Source organism: Amblyomma mixtum, chromosome 2 (genome assembly GCF_055824585.1).
Source record: "Amblyomma mixtum isolate Tamu chromosome 2, ASM5582458v1, whole genome shotgun sequence".
Taxonomy (NCBI): Eukaryota; Metazoa; Arthropoda; class Arachnida; order Ixodida; family Ixodidae; genus Amblyomma; species Amblyomma mixtum.
The window spans coordinates 237,019,927-237,033,108 of NC_143013.1; the positions used below are offsets into that span (position 1 = coordinate 237,019,927).

At 47.5% G+C, this 13,182-nt stretch overlaps 1 protein-coding gene across 1 annotated transcript in view; it reads left to right on the top strand.

Moving 5' to 3' along the window:
* The window catches only part of LOC149363038 (techylectin-5A-like), a 180,420-nt gene that overhangs the window by 105,589 nt on the left and 61,649 nt on the right, over nt 1–13,182 (top strand). The window lies entirely within an intron of this gene.

The window sequence follows — 13,182 nt, forward strand, 5'->3', positions numbered from 1 at the left end:
TCGCCCAGCAACTTACCTTGGTGACAGCTTAAATGGAGAAGTAAGTTGTACAATAGGCGCGGCGTTTTAAATATAATTCTTCGACACTGTGGCTTTAATTGTAATCGTCAAAACTATTTAGCACTGCCATTCCTGCCGAGCTTTTAGACTGGACAGCATGTGAGGTGGCCTGTACTGCTGTGGAAGCAATACAGCATTATCAAAAATATTGGACCGAATCGCCATTCAGAAGACATGATCCTGTAGTGTCCCTTAATAATACATGTTTACCACAGTCTGAAAAGCCACTTTTCAACTGCGTGTATGATAATTTTACCAGGATTCGCTATGGTGAGCCCGTACAGTCTTGGTAACAAGTCCTAAGGCCAAAGGCTTTTCGCCTCAGCCCCATAGTAGAGCCATTACGACACTACTAAAGATGGAAGAACCTTGAAATGCTAGCAGAGGGTTTCTTCTAGATGTGGAAAAGCTTCCTTCTTGACTCGTGTTTTGACTGATCCGCTACGCGGAGCGTTCTAGAGACATTCATTTCGCTGACGCTGAATGCTATGGCCTTAGGACTTTTGATCAATACTGTACGTTAACCACGCCGTCCGCGTCCTACAGGACTGATCAATGCCTTCGGAAGTGATAGTACAGTCAGTGAAAAATCCACGAATCCCATCGTCAGGATGGAAAGCCACCAGCACCAGCAAGCACTCCAAATGAGGAATTACGGAATATCCGATATACTTCCGACGTATCTGCATTTCTACTTCCCATCAGGGGATGCTACCTCAGCTTTCAAATGGCGAGATTTAACGTAAATGATTCAGAATCTTCTCCTAGCATGCAACATCACTGTTGCCGCTTGAGGAAGGACTTTCCTTCTTCAATGTGAGACAGGTAGCCTACAACATTTCCTTAACACTAACCGAAAATTCCTCTTAGCAATGTCTCGCACTAGCACCAGTCAAGGCACATGGAGAACAATGACGCCCAAGTACAACGCAACAAAAACACCTTGTTAATTAAATGATTAAGAGCTGGCCACCTTATCAAGCTGAGGTACCACGAATAGGGCGACAACCTCTTCCTATAAAGGCAGGGAGATCATTTTGACTTCGGGGTTTTGTTTCCGAGTGCCAAGAAGGGAGAGGGAGTCATTAATGATTCTTCAAGATGCCTTTTCAGAAGATCATGAATCCTAACTAATGAAATATTAGTGAACGAAGTTGCTCTATTATGCGCAGCGTGTTTTTTGCACTTTGCCGGTATTCGAATCGCCTATGGCAAGCAGCGTAGAGACAGACAATGAGCCTCCGTGGAAGTTCACGCTGGAAGTTTGTTTTCACAATGGCAGATTAACTCTAATTTGGCTACAAGGCAGTGTCCAGACAAAACTCCTCATGCGTGCAAATCCGTACGCATTCGCAAGTAGCATGCCTATATCGACCAGTCCATGACATATAGACAAAAGTAGCATTACACATCGAGACCAGTGGGCCTGAAATTAAATTTTGAAAACGGCAACTTCATGCACTCCTGATGTCCTGTTGCTAACTAAAAAAAAGAGAAACTTTCAAGACATACAAGGTGTTGTTCGGATACCTATCAAATTCCCTCCAGCAACGTACTCTGACGAATCCTGGAAATAGTGCATTTAAAAAATGAAATCAGTTCATCGCAAAACGAGACAAAGCAAAGACGCCAGGTTGCCAAAACGATACGTGGTAGGCCACCGCACTTAAATGTAGGCCACGCAGTGCTCTGCTAACTCAGGGCTTTCAATTTGCTTTTTAATGTTCTCGGTGCCTCAGCATTTTATGCTGTATTTTACGCACATATTTTACAAGCTCGCATTCGCACGGAAACACGGAAAGTAGAAAATTGGATTGTTTTCAGAGAGAAAGTTGGGAAATGAAACTACTATTAAGAGAACGAACGCTGGATCTTTTTGGAGACCACTCTCAGGCGCGTTTTACAAAATAGACAGATACTAAATAAGGGTGCGTTAACAGCCGTGGGCCTCGAAGGCTCTGTCCATAGCGAAGAATTAGCAAACGTGCGGGCGCCTCCTTGAGGACTCTGCCTCAGAGGTGATGTATACCTCTCGGCCAGTTGATGTCTAGCCGCAAATCTTCAATACTACAGAAGACTGCAAGGTGCTCGCATATTACCAATCTGTGAGAGAGGTGATGTTGAACACATGCAAAATTACAAATTCACAACCTGTAAGATACTAAGGTGAATGGTAACACTACCACAGCAACTTTGCTGGCACACTCAACACGACGAGAAATCACATTTTTCGGAAGTGAACCGCAGGACATGTAATAACCTTACCGTAGACCTACTTACTGAAAATTATGTGAAATACAGATACTTGCCATACATCTATAGTTAATAGATTACGAAGAAGCATTGCGCATGCCGTGGTACATGACATTTAATGTCGCAAGAAGACACAGCTGGCTATAAGAGACGCCATAGTGGATCGTTCGGATTCACTTCCAGGACCTGGACTTCCTCAGCGTTCACTGACAGCGTAAAACACACGGGTGTTTTTGTGTTTCGCAATATCCGAATGTATCCACCAAAAGATTCAATACCGCGACCTTCAGGCTCGGCATCCGAATTCCATAGCCACAAGGCACCGCCGCAGGTGCAAAATCGTTTGGTTTAGTTGAAACACCAGCAGCCGTGACGATGTTGCGAAACCAGGAAACCAAGGCAGCACATGCCGATGTACTGCACATTATCTAGAGTGTGTCGCAAGTAACCTCACCCGAGGGATAATAATGAACCAGGGGTATTAGGTGAGCGAAACCGGTTTCATGCTGTTTACATCCATTCCTCACGTTGTTTTTAAAATAAAATAAGTTACACGACCTCAACAAACAAAATTATAGCACTTGCACATTCTTAGTAAGCTAATTACAAGCAATGGATGGTTTCTCAAGCTGCTTTCGCCATCAAGAATTTCGCTGTTCATGATTTTGTATAAACCGCGATTTCACTGGCGCGTCTTTCACGGGTAGCTTGTACCTCCCGGCTGAAAACACGTGCATCCTGGCGTCTTTGAAGCGAAGCTTCTTCTTGGCGAGCCTTTAGGTAGTGTGCCGCCTTTAACGGGCACCTTGGAACGTCCCAGCGCCTTGACGGGTTGACCGCACCGCACCATCAATTTTAACCACAAGGCTTCAAAAGCAGCGACAGCCAGGAATGAACACGCCGTTAGCGTCGCAAAAACTACTTCAAACTAAAGCAACAAGGCACAAAACAACCTCACAACATCGCGCAGTGTGTACGCTGTCACTTTTTTCATTTCCACGCATCTAGCTGATAGATCACATGACGAAATTTATTGTTGTGACAGAGCCTGCGTCAGGAAGAAATCATCCAGACCTATCCGCTAAGAACTGATTGAGAGCCCTCAAAACTTCTGCTAAGTTGTATAATTTTTAGACAGTTCAAAAGTACGCTTCATTGTTTGCAGCGTTTTCTGCTGCAGTCATCATGTTCTTCAACGCGCCAAACATGAAGTTTACTCGGGCGTGCCACAAGGCTCCGTGCTCGGACCCCTTTTATTTCTTATTTACATCAACGACCTCCCTTCCATTGTATCATCTAACATTCTTTTGTTTGCTGACGACTGTGTTGTTTTCCGCGAAATAAAATTCCCCGACGATGCTAACCTTCTTCAGCGTGATATCTCTAACATTTCTCTTTGGTGTAATAAATGGCTTATGGAACTTAACACTAATAAGTGCAAAATTATGCGAATATCAAGAAGTGCCAACGCTCCGCCTGTGTACTACCTAAATAACGTTCCCTTAGAAGCGGTTACTTCATATAAATACCTGGGTGTTCATATTTCTGCTCACCTTAACTGGAAGCGCCATATTGAGTACATTGCTAACAAAGCTAACCGCATGTTGGGCTATGTCCGCCGTAACTTTTCCAAAACTCCGTCTTCCTTAAAATTATTGCTTTATAAAACACTAATACGTCCTAATGTGGAATACGCCGCCGCCATATGGGATCCCCATCATGATAAACTGATAACTTTGCTTGAGCTAGTTCAAAATAACGCTGCTCGTTTTATCCTGTCCTACTTTAACCGTACCGCAAGTGTAACAAGCATGAAAGCTAATCTTTCTTTGCCTCTTTTAGCATCCGGCCGGCAGACAATTCGTTTGAGCCTCTTTCATAAACTATACCATCATCCCATGCTACATGATGCCCTCATTTCCTCCCCCAGATACGTGTCAAACCGCATTGATCATCGTCACAAAGTTGGCATTGAAACGTGTAACACTGTAACTTCATTTCAGTCTTTCTTGCCTCGTACGTCACGCGAATGGAATCGCCTTCCCGCAGATATCGTCGACATAAGTGATAACCAGCATTTTCGTTCTGCACTAGCTAACATTGTATAACAGGAATATAATCTGTGTTTTGTATCATGCATTGCATCTGTTTATGTATCTTCATGTTTTGTAACCACTCCCCTCTTTAATGCCTGTGGCCTTGAGGGTTCAATAAATGAAATGAAATGAAATGAATATACATTTCACCACAGAAAGCTCCTGTTTTGCGGTCCTCCACTGGAGTATTAAATGCTAAATTAGCGGACGGAGAGCTGCGCGCCGAATGCGCCTGTAGGAGCTTTTGTCTTCCACGATTATCGCACAGGCAACTTCATGGGTCGGGTACCTCGACAAGGACGACTGAGATTTGAGAAATGCTGAAAACTCTGGGCAAAACTGCGACCCCATTCTGGACTTTGTAAAAAAAAATTGGAAGGGACACTCAAGCTCCGCCTTACGGGTATGACGCGATAGAGTCCGTCGACACATCGTTCTCGACAAACCCGATGGCACGAACGCCAGCATAGCTTCTGCGCCGAACGAACAGGGAGCAAGCCGCAAGCTTCGTGGTGACCGCACCTTGGACGTGCGCTTCGTTGTTCGCCGCTCACCGCATGATTCCTGAGTCCTCGCCCGGCCCCACTGTGCCCGAACGAGACGAGCCGAAGGCGCTGCCGTCGCGCTCTATCTGTCGGGCAGTGGCATACATTGCGAGGAGGAGGAGGAGGAGGAGGAGGAGGAGAGAGTGGTTTTAGTGGACGCCGCCTGATGGCGCTACATGCGCGCCAAGCGAAGAGGAAGAGTAGCTGAAAGGTACATTGCTACTCGCTTAACTGCGACTTCTGTAATTTGCATGCTTATAATTACTAATATACACCACAGTAAATGTCTCTGAGGCACCCTTCGAAGACAATGCCGTATTCACTAGACGCGCCTTTGTTCATTCCAAACCATCGAGCTGGCGTGGAGCAGTATCACAAACGTGCCCGAATTTACTTTCGGCAATGAATGGACTGGTTTCTTTGCATCCAGAAAGCCGCTGCCGAGCCTCCCGACTGGTTCTCAAGACTAGAGCCGTTGTGTATGTTCGAGGAAAAGCCAGACCCGTGCTAGCTGACCACGACAGTGTCGTATGTACGTATCGTTTTGTGTGCATTTGTTGTGTTTTTTGGCTTAATGTTATGTGCCAAAGCCAGGCAATAAATAAATAAAGAAAGGCTGGCGCGGCGGAGTGGTTAGCGTGCTCGTCTCGCACTCCGGAAGCCCTGGTTCGATTCCCTAACTCGACCAATTTCCTACTTGGTTTTATCTATTAATGCTTCTAGGATTTTTCCCTCACGGCGAACGCCGCCGACGACGACACCGGCTTTTCTGCGACACGGGGCCCTTAACGCTATCACATTAAAATTCCAAGCAGTCACTTGGTTCAAGTGAGGGTCTATTTCCAGCTTGCACAAAGACGTGCGCATCTTCATACGCTAAATTAAGAATTGGAGCGCTTTGCTTCATCACACGTCCCCCTCCGATTTTTTTTAAATCCTTTTGATACATGCAATGGTTTTCACCTCAGACTATTCATTTTCCTACCGCAAATTAAGTGCTCCAACCGGTAAAATACTTATTAGTGACCTCCCGCAATGCTGTAACTTTCAATGTGTGTGTTGTGTGTGTGTGTGTGTGTGTGTGTGTGTGTGTGTGTGTGTGTGTGTGTGTGTGTGTGTGTGTGTGTGTGTGTGTGTGTGTGTGTGTGTGTGTGTGTGTGTGTGTGTGTGTGTGTGTGTGTGTGTGTGTGCGTGCGTGTGTGTGTGTGTGCGTGCGTGCGTGCGTGTGCGTATAGGTACCTCAAATAACAACTTTGACGCGTTAATCTTTCAACTGTGCAATGATCCTCAAAGCGAGTGCGAGTGCTTTGCATGAGGTCATCTAAATCGGAATTGATGGTAATTTCTTCTTTGCCACACTAATTGCAAATCAGCAAACTTTGTTTCAATTTAATGTTCTTTTCCATTCATTGTGCACACAGTGTCTCTTCAGGTCAAACTTCACTGATATTTCGAACTACACGCGCACATTGCATCCTGAAGAAAAGTGAACATAATTTTCATTCAAATGCTAACGAATAGTAGCTTTATTTTTATCTGCACGCCCTACTTTCACTAAGTAGAGCTTCTTTAAATAGTTATGTGAGTTTTTTCACTAATACCTCTAACTACACACGAAAAAAAAGGCACCTAATTTTCCTTGGAATGCTAACCAATAGCAGGTTCATTTTATTCTGCAAGCCGTGCATTCGCTATGTAGTGCTTTTGTATATAGCTGTGTGAGTTGTTTCAACGTGTCGAAGAGAAATATCTGCTAGAGTTGCAGAACATAAAACTTGCAGCAATTTTCTCCTTGCTTCCGAATCATTTTTTGGGACCTCAGATTGTAGTCATTTTGCCATGAGTATCCTTGTTTATGAAGGTACCGGTCACAGTCATGACCAACAGGCAGTTACTTTACTAATTTCAGGCTCACGGCGCTACATTGTGTATATATGCCAATTTTGTTCAGCCCCAAACATCGTGCATATGGTGTTTCGTTTTGTGGCACACTCTGTGGGATAAGATGTCTCATGAACAACACTCATCCTGCACAAATTCAAGAAAAACTATGGGGGCACTTTGGCAGCCTAAAGAGCGAAAGGCGAAACCCTTTGACCTGGCGCGGAATCGCTGCACCGCTTGGGAGCCATCCTTCTCCACTAGCTGCCGCGCGCCGACTGACGACGGAGCAGCGCTCGACGCCGCCGCGCCGACAACTCCACCTGTCGACGAAGATGACGTCACTTTTTGGCAGCTGCGCTCGTCGATGAGTCACCCCAGGCGCTGGATGTAGCGCCGGACGGACGGACGGGAAAATAAGCCATTAAAGGCTTTCGCCTTAAAGCCCGTCCTTTTTTTCCTCCGTTCCCTATTTGCCTGAATAAATTCTTTGGATACCGTGAACTATGTCCGCCTAGCACTCGGGGAATTTCATTTCACCGGCGCACCAGGGAATTTGTGCGCACCCGCACGCGCGCAGCCGCCACCTTCCTGCAGACAAGGTCTTATCATAAGGCATGGATTTTTTGTATTTTTATGCGTAAAAAAGTGCTGTCGTTAAACACAATTTCATCTCTAGGCTGCATTCCTCTTTGAAGTGGGTGGATACGTTGGTAGCTGTCTAAACTACCATAAAATTCTAGTTCGTAGTGTACTGTAAGTATCAAAAGTTGGTTATTCGAACATGTATACGTATTATTTGCGTCCAGGGATGTTCTTATACATCTCTGAAAATTTACAGAAATTAACTACATGTCGAAGGAAGTGGTCGCGTACATCGCCTTAGGCCCATTTTATTATTTATTTGCCCGTACTGTTGGCCTTGGGGCTGTTACAGTGGTGGGGCGTGACATTTGAAGAGTAATATGTTTCCTTTTAATTATACAAAAATTAAACTTCATCTTCATCTATACAATGATATTTCTTGCAGCGTAATGTTTCTCTTTTTCTACAGAAGCAGTGGTAATGAATATTCACTTGAAAAACTGTTATTTCACAAAGAAAAGAAAAAAAACAAAAACATTTCTACATTCCCGGCCTTCACCTTAGGCGAGTTGTAATCGCCAAGTGATTAGGCGTATGATACTGGAAAAAAACTTTTTAGTGCGAAATGGAGATAGCTTTTTCGAAAGTTGTTAATGTACTGTACTGTCAGAGAGCTGCTGGTAAATCATTCCATTCTGATATCGTCCTCGGAAAGTAAGAATTAGCATACACATTAATGCGTGGGTTCGGGGTTTGGTAACAGTATTCATTGCTTGTTCTCGGATGTGTAAGTTCTTTTCGGACCAAGTTATGGGAACTAATAATATTGAAGGAATTTCTTGAGAGCTGAAATAAATATTTTATTCTGGTCATTCGGCGACGTTCGGCTAGAGGTGGCAGATTGAGAAGACACAGCATCTCTGTTACGGAATCAGTGCGCGCATATCTGGACATTATAAATCGAGCTGCTCTTCTTTGCACAATTTCATGTTTTTTTATTAAGCCACTTTCTACAGGATCTCATATAATGCAGGCGTATTCTAATGTTGGTCGCACATAGGTTAAATAGGCAGCTAATCTGGAAGACCGTGAGGCCAGTTTCAATCTTCGTCGCATAGAACCAGAGTTTCTTTTCACCGGCTGAACAGATTTTTAGTACATGATTTTTAGTACAGGTGATGCTGGTCAGAAAGCGAGCATCTTTTCTCGCCGCAGGGGTGACGTGATCGCCGTAGCAACAACTATAAAATTGAGACATTGGGGTGCAATGCAAGGGCACACAGTCGTTGCCCGTGTACAAAAAGGTCTAGCCTCGCGCGTTCTGCGTCGGTGTTTAGTGACAGCGCAATCAATAGGTGTTCCGGTTCTGATATATTTCAAAAGTGAAAAGTCGCTACGTCGAAAAAATCGAAAAAGGGTTTGCAGTTTGCAATGAATATTTGTTTCTCTTTATTAATATAGGTAGTCCATAAAGTGCATATATCATGTGAACTTTGCACACAGCAGAAATGAATCCAGTTTTCTAAGCAGCTGGGCTCTTGCGACCTTCCCTGTGGCAGTCTTGGGAACTTCATTCACGAAGAAAATCCCGCCGCTGAGTTGCGCTGAAGGCTTCACTCGTTCTGCGAAGCAAAGCATTATTAAATGAACCGATGAATATAGGTAAAAACTTCCAGAAAACATGTTTACTTCGGCACGAGGTGCCAACCCTATGGAATACGATTCTAATTTAGTAAAGAAACAGTTTTATCTGTGTATTTCTCAATGCGCGCACAAATTTTTCCCTCCTGAGAGGGGGAGTACGCGCTCTAAAATTCTAATTACAGGCTGTAGCCTATTAGCTGCTCGCACTCGTATACTTTCCGGAAAGCAAAATTACTGGGAAAAAGGCGCTTGTATGCAACAAATAAATCGTTTCGCGCCGGTTAGTGAGCAGTGTTCATAAGTTCCTGTGTACACCCGCTGGTGATACTTGGCATCAGACCCTGCAACCTAGTCAAATCCTTGCTAGGGGCATCAGCCATTCAAACACTACCGTTTGGCGATAGCTATGACTGACGACATCATTGTGAGGTAATCACAAAGAAGCTCAGACTCGTTTCTAGCGCCAAAACATATACAGCCTACATTTGCAGCTGCATTTGTGATTTATTCGTACCTGAATTAACAAGTTTCTGTGTCAGGGAAACTAACTAGCTTATATATGTCAATGCCTCCTGTATTACGAATGCCTGTCCGCTCAACTGCTTTCCAACGCCAGCCCTGCGTGGTCATCGCGTTATGCCGGCCACACGGAATGTGACGCTCTGGCATTCAGGCAGCGGAGCTGCGCTGCCTTTCCTATTGTCCCCCATGAGGCCGAGCTGTCCAGCGAGCGTTTGTCGCATGATCTATTTAACAGTGGAAAGAGATCGGGCACCTCGTTCACGATATGCAGCGCTCTAGCTAAAGCTCCTCACTGCATTTCCGGGGTGCAGAGGCACGAGCGCTTACTAAAAGTCTATCACGGCCCCCTTCTTCGCGACCCTGCATGACCAGCCTCAGCTGGGTAGATAGGCACACTTGGGAACAGGGAAGATCAAGAGATTGAGGTACTAGAGGTCTTGATTCGTCATTTTTAGCTATGGCAAGCAAAGAAAATTAGCCATATTATCACTAGAGAGCGATCAGCTTAGTGTCTATTCGTTGCAAGGTACTTCTAAAGCTGATCAGTAACAGAATTTCAGCAACCGCGCACTTAAGTCCGCTGAAAGACTCGCAAATACACCATGTTAACACGACCAATCAGGTGCTAGGAAAATAGGTAGAAAATAATGAAATTCTATACACAAAGTGACGGTGCACCACGCATTTCCGGAGGGCAGCTATCTCCGGCGGCATCTTCCCTTTGTGGGACCCCGGAGGCGCTTGAGCAAGAGAGTGTGTGACACATGCTATCTTCGGGTGTCGGGGGCCAAGGCGCATTAGGGGTCCGAAGGTGGACAGCCTGGCCGTCAGCTTTATTCACACGCCGACAAGCACTGAGCTGGTCAAGCACACCCTGAAAGAGTGACAGGGGCGCCGGCGGGAGGAGAAAAGACCCAAGCTGGTGGGGGGTCCTGCGGAATACGGGAAATGCGGCAGGCGCCGGCGCTCAGTGGAGAGCGAGGGAAACGCTCCTTCCTGGAAAGAACGGTCGCCCTAACGCATGGGGAAAGAACTAAGAACGCTAGTCAGTAAGGAGACGAAGAAGGCCCGACGCGACACCGCTGGCAGTCAATCCTGCGGCGCCCGAAGCGCTCAGGCCATCGGGGAGAAGCTGAGCCTCAGTGAATGAACAAGGTCCACTCCACGGTGGAAGAAACAGACTGTGGTCGCTACTTTCAAATTATCGAGGGGCTTTAGCTGCTGGTAGAGTAACTCTAGCTCTCTAGCTGCTAGTACTGCTGGGGCTAACTGGGCGTTCCCTGCGTCGGCGCTCCCGCCGCTGCACGAGAGTAAACTCCCCATCGCCCTGGGGGTTCGTGGGCGCGCTCTCCTCGGCCGCGACCAGCTCCGCTGCAGGTTGTTCAGCGGGCGCCTCGTCCTGCTGGCTGCCCTCGGGAGCTGTGGGGCCACTGAAGGCTTCGAGCTGGGTGTCGGTGGCAGGGTCCCGGTCTTTCTCTGGCGCGATGAGAACCTGCGACGCAGCTGCGGCAGCCACTTCGCGACGGCGTGGTCGCCGCCAGACTAGGGGCACGCTCCTCGCACGTGGCTTGGCCGAGCACACCGCAGCGCGAGCACAAAGGCACGCCGCACGCCGCACGCCGCCCGCACGTGGTCGCGAGAATCACAGCGCTCTCATACTCTCACTGCTCGGTCAACTCGGCCACCTGCAGGAAGTTGGGCAGCGCTGACTTCATCCGCACGCGCCTGGACCCGCTCGGCATGCCGTCGAATACAGGCACCTACTCGGCGACGATGGTGTCGACTGGTCCGTACTGCTCCAGGGCTCCTTTCAGCTCTGCCAAGTCAATGTCAACCGGAAAACCAAAAATACGAACCACGGTGCTCAGCGTTCCGCACTATGCAAAGCCGCTTGGCGCGGAATCACTGGGCTGCTTCGGAGCCATGCGTCTCACTCACTCGGCTGCAACGAGACGTCTGGCGGTGAAGCGGCGGTGCAGCTGCCACCGCCGACGCGCGCGCGCTCGTTCTACCGCTACTGTGTGACATCACGGTTGCTATGCACAGCTGTGCCCCCCACTGGGGCGCCGCTTGCTCAGGAGGGGAGGAGGTTGCAGTTTTAATTTCTCCTTTCCACGCTCCCGCTCCATTGCTTTCGCAGCTTAATGGGTGTCCACTGCTGGCTACAACGGCGATGGCAACGCCGCCAAACGCAGAAACGGGCCCCTAAGAGCAGCGCTCTAAAATATTAACTGAGCTTGTTGAGAAATGCCCTCAAGGGGTGCACCACTTAACCCAAGGCCACAATTGCCGTAGGTTTTGAACACCCTTTGTGTTTCCGGAACTAGAAACATGCAACGGGCACTAACGAAAAAGTCTACGCATGCGTCACGGATAGCTGGTTTCGTCGGGTTGATGTCTATACGAAGGTACTTGGACGCGATGCCGCTGAGGCATCGGGTTCCATTAGGTCCAGGTTGAAGTCGCCGGTAAACAGGATTGCAGAAGTGTGATTGAACGCGTTGAGGATGACCGTGGTGATTTCGAGGGTTAGCTTCTGTTAAGCATTGGCACTCATGCACTGCAGCCCGAACGATGCTGATTTAGAGCTTGGCTGGGCACAATACTTACGCACTTACGCACGAGATCGAGATGGCAACAACCAAGAAATTGTTCACCGGTTGTTTTACAGCACAGCTCTTAGGTGCCCGTTTCTGCGTTTCTCGGCGTCGCCGTTCTCCGTGGTAACAAGCAGAATACACCCTTTAAGCTCCGAAAACAATGGAGCGGGAGCTTGGAAAGGAGAAAGTAAAATCGCAACTTCCTCCCATTCTTAGCAACCGGCACGCCGGTGGGGGGCGTAGTTGTGCATAGCAACCGTGACGTCACACAGTACAGGTAGAACTAGGTGGTGGCAGCTGCACCACCGCTCCTTCACCAGACGCCTCGTTGCAGTCGTGTGAGACCGATTGCTCCGAAGTGGCCCAGTAATTCCGTGCGAAGCGGTTCGGGGATGATGATGATTAAAAGCCTTTATTTAATAAAAGAGGTGAGTCTTTCTTAAAGAGCCCCGCAATGGGTGGAGTCCCTATTCCGGGACCCCATTGGTCGAAGCCGCCAGCTCAGCCCTCTTGACCAAAGCCTTTTGGGCCGGAAGGTCCGAGCAGCCAAGCAGGGCCGCCTCCCATTCCTCTCTGGTAGGGTTGGGGTGGGGGGAGAGAGCTGAGTTGCGCTGGCAAGCCCAAAACATGTGGTAGGTGTCAGCCACCTCGCCACAGTGTTTGCACCTGCCAGTGAACGCGGGATCGAAGTGTTTTAATACTGCCGGGCACAGCATTGTATTAGTGAATAGTCTAAGTAGAACGCGTTCGTTTGCTTTCCCCAGTCCCTTTGCAGGGGCTGGGTACACGCGGTGCCTATCCTTATAATAAGATGAAGCGGCAGTGGGTTGACCACAAGGTTTTCTCCAAGCACACCTTAATTTCCAAAGTGTAAGGGTGTTCGGTATTTTTTTTTTTTTGAGGAAAGGAAATGCGCAGTATCTGTCTCCCACAGCTGCGAAACCTATAGAGCAGGGGCTTGGACAGCAGAGGACAAAATTTGCAAACTGGTTTTTA